At 44.1% G+C, this 4315-nt stretch overlaps 1 long non-coding RNA gene across 1 annotated transcript; it reads left to right on the plus strand.

The window, feature by feature from the left end:
• Window positions 1-536: 536 nt before the first annotated feature.
• On the plus strand, window positions 537-2824 carry LOC131192339 (uncharacterized). Its single transcript, XR_009153714.1, has 3 exons — window positions 537-623; window positions 2093-2125; window positions 2723-2824. It is a non-coding gene; the product is annotated as an uncharacterized LOC131192339 (long non-coding RNA).
• Window positions 2825-4315: the final 1491 nt, after the last annotated feature.

Raw genomic sequence — 4315 nt, forward strand, 5'->3', positions numbered from 1 at the left:
AAGACAAATTCCTTGTGTGTCCAATCACACTTGGCCAATAAAAAATTATATCCGTCTATCTATTTCTGCCCAGGCTGGGGAAAATATGATCCCCATTTTTTCTCGTTCCCTGCCCACAACATTGAAGGCTTCACTTCCCTTAGGGTTTTTTTTTTTAAATAACTTTAAGTTGTAGGAACATTGCATCTTTGTTTCTATGGAACTGAAGGATCCCTTCTTTCTTGTTACAAAGTTTCCAGGGATCTACAATACAGAGGATGTAGGAACCAAAAAAAAAACAGCCTGTTCCTTTGTTGCTTTGATTACTGGAGCATTTATGGCAATTGCATTGTCCCAGGGCCATGTGATCACCACTTGTAACTTTTCCAGCCAGTTTCAGACAAAAAATGGAATAGAAGGAATGGAATGAAAAAGAGAAGGGGAGGGGAGGGGAGGGGAGGGCAGGGGAGGGGAGGGGAGGGGAGGGCAGGGGAGGGAAGTGAAGAGAAGAGAAGAGAAGAGAAGAGAAGAGAAGAGAAGAGAAGAGAAGAGAAGAGAAGAGAAGAGAAATGAGAGGACAGGAGAGGAACGGAATGGAACGGAACAGAACAGATTTACCCCAATGGTGAAAGTCCTATGATCATGTAAGAAGAGTATATATCCTAAATAGAAAAATTATTATAACAGCAAACTAAATTCAATAAGAAATCAATATTTATTTACCTAAACAAATAAACGGAATGATTATGATGGCCAAAAAAAAGCAGTGGGAGTGGGAGTAGGAGTGAGAGTGGGAGTGGCTTCCAACTTCCTGCTGGCTTCCCCATTGACTTTGCTTGTGGGAAGCTGGCAGGGAGCATTGGAAACAACCACATGATTGTGGGGATGCTACAATGGCTACAGGTTGGCAAATAAAAGTGGTTGGCAAATAAAAGTGGTTGGCAAATAAAAGTGGTTTGAACATTGTGGAAATTTCAATCTCACAGAGTTAATGGAACCTGATTTTTTTAATGCATTCCCTAAATTAGCAGGGTTTAGGAGCTTGATTCAAAACTGTTGTAGTATAATGCACCATTTGGGCTCATTGAGGGTACAAACAATTAGACAGGTAAACACAATGTGCATTTTTGTAGTATATAGTTCATGCTAGTCTCCTGAAATGATGCTACCAGCTTTATGATGAGTTTCTTTGAATAAGGGCTTGGAAGAAGCATCAGGCTAGATCAGGGGTCTCCAAATTTGAAAACTGTAAGATTTGTGCACATCAATTCCCAGAATTCCCCAGCATGGCTGGTTGGGAGCGGAAGTCCTCAAGTCTTAAAGTTGCCAAGGGTGGAGACCCCATTGACAGTAGGAGTCCTTGGTTGTTTTCTTGTAGACAGCATTTGATGATGTTACCCAGTTTGGATAATGAAATGCCTGCAAGAAAGCAATCAAGCCCAGAGGGCACCAAGGACCCCTCATTTCAGCCCTGAGCTACAAATATTCCCTTTCATTGATTGAAAGTAGTGTATGAAGGGCAGGGCAGTAGGACCAGCCCTCTCCAGCAGAGGTGGGTTTCAGCAGGTTCTGACCAGTTCTGGAGAACTGGTAGTGGAAATTTTGAATAGTTTGGAGAACTGGTAAATACCACCTCTGACTGGCCCCGCCCCCATCTATTCTCTGCCTCCTAAGTCCCAGCTGATCAGGAGGAAATGGGGATTTTGCAGTAACCTTCCCCTGGAGTGGGGAGGGAATGGAGATTTCACTGTATCCTTCCCCTGCCATGCCCACCAAGCCACACCCACAGAACCAGTAGTAAAAAAATTTGAAACCCACCACTGCACTCTAGGTACAGGCAATTAGGCGATGCATTGTCTGGTGACTTGGGGAAAAACAAGGAGGCCATTAGAAGTGTGGAATTGGGTCGCTGCTGCTACCTGTTGACCAAGGGGATGGCATGGCCCAGTGGCAATGAAGGAGGGAGGTTTTAAAAAGTGACCCACTCTGGGCTTCAAATATGGTAGGCACACTAACGTATTAGAAATGGGATGGTGGGATTGGTGGTCCTTGGCGAGGTTGTTTTTTTTTTTTTTGGTGCTTTAGTAAGAATCTCTCATTTCTTCCCATCCAGGCTGGGCATCATCTGCAGACCATCAGACGTAGGGTAACGTATCCGGCTCTGTTTACAAAAACTTTCAAAACCACCCACTGGAATAAATAGAGAAAATATATGTCACAGCCTCCTTCTTGGAAACAATTTTAGTCTGGCTGTGTGTTGGGGGGGGGGCGGAAAGAGGCTTTCCACCTTCAAAAGGTCTCCAAGATCTGGAACTGATTACTGCTGAGCAAGAGCGAGGAAAAGTAGAGATGACTAAGCTGTGAGAGAAGAAAAATACGACACCCGGCAGCAGTGGCTGGCCAGGTTCCTGGGGAAAGGAGTGGGCGAAGTTCGGAAAGCCAAATGTTTCCCCATGGGAGGAAGGGACACCTTGGAAACTGCTCCCCCCTCCCCTCCCCGCAGCTTCAGAATCAAATGCCTCTAAACATAACTTGGCTGTATGTCCCACTTGGAGGTTTCTTCTTAGGAAGAAGTATAGGAAGTGGATGCTGGAAGGCGAGATGATACTGCGATCCAGCAGGTTTCTTTGATATCGTTGTGCTCTTGGGCATCCCTAGGAGAGTGCACATTTCACTCCTTTGTGCCAAAGACTTTTCCTGTGTCATTCGTCTTCCCCCTAATTCCTAGCTCTTTTCTTTTCAGAGAGCCAAAACAGACGGAATGCAGTCTCCACTCTTCATCTTCCAAGGGTATCAGTGGTGACTTCCTCCTCCGAGCAAACATTTACTGGGGCTCTTAGTGTTGCACCTGGCCTGGGAGAGTGGAAATGGGGAAACTTGTAAGCATCCTTCCTGTTCAGAAAGCAAAGCACTTGGTTGATGCTGAGTGAAGCAGAGGTGGGTTTCAGCAGGTTCTGACCAGATCTGGAGAGCCGGTAGCGGAAATTTTGAGTAGTTCGGAGAACTGGTAGTAAAAATTCTGACTGGCTCCGGCCTCATCTATTCTCTGCCTCCCGAGTCCCAGCTGATCGGGAGGAAATGGGGATTTTGCAGTAACCTTTCCCTGGAGTGGGGAGGGAATGGGAATTTTACAGTATCCTCCTGGAGTGGGGAGGAAATGGGGATTTTGCAGTAACCTTCCCCTGCCACGCCCACCAAGCCACGCCCACGAAGCCATGCCATACCCAGCAAGCCACACCCACAGAACCAATAGTAAAAAAATGTTGAAACCCACCACTGCCAGTGGGCCTTGAGTCTGACACCCTGATCTAGGGAGCAACAATCATCTCCCACCTTCACCCCACAATTTAAAACAATATACAATTTTTTTTTCTCACAATGGCTGAAACATCAGAAATCACCAAATCAGCATTCTTGCATATAATCTCATGACATCTCTGGATGAAACTGCTAATATTTTATGAGGTCTGAAAAGCTGCCAATCCCATTTTAGGCCATGTGATAAACACTAGAGAGAATTCTTCATAGCACTTGTCTTTTTTTATTATGGTTATTCCCATTTCCGAAAGAAACTGACCATGCACATCGTTTGAAAGGCTGCCCAGTACATCAGTTTCATGGTTAGCTTCAAATGAACACATCTCTGGAGCCACCAGAATAAGCCAGTTAGACCTAGTGCTTAGACCTAGTGTTTCAAATACCATTTCTCTACATTTTGAAGATGTGTGACACAGTATCCTAGTTTAGACTAAAAACGATGGAATTTGTATTTTCTGTTTCAGTCCCCAGAGCAATGGGTAGGCATCCAGATAGAATATTTTTTCCTCAAGGCATTAGAAGCCTCGTCTTTGCCATTCAGAATGACGATGATGGAGTTTCTGGGTTTTCCTCAACTTTGTCATCAATGGTTGTCACCAACTTCACAAGTTAGTGCCCAAGCTGTGTATCTAAGCACAGACTTGTGCCTGGAGATTCAGATTTAATCTGAAATCTTTATTCAAGACACAGAGGTCAAGGAGGCCCTGTGGGTAACTAAAATAGCATTTGGGAATTACCATTTAAATTATTTCAAACACCCCAGATCAAATCTATGGTATGAGCACTGTAGAAAATTTTAAATGTTGGGTTTGGATACTTATTTATGATTGATTGATTGATTTATTTTGTCGAGTACATATTAAATAATATATATAAGTATAAGCATGAACTGAATACATAAAATGAATACAATTAAAGGGAACATTAGGACAAGGATGGTAGGCACGCTGGTGCTCTTATGCACGCCCCTTACAGACCTCTTAGGAATGGGGTGAGGTCAACAGTAGTCACTCTTAGG

The sequence above is a fragment of the Ahaetulla prasina genome, chromosome 2 (genome assembly GCF_028640845.1).
Source record: "Ahaetulla prasina isolate Xishuangbanna chromosome 2, ASM2864084v1, whole genome shotgun sequence".
Classification (NCBI taxonomy): domain Eukaryota; kingdom Metazoa; phylum Chordata; class Lepidosauria; order Squamata; family Colubridae; genus Ahaetulla; species Ahaetulla prasina.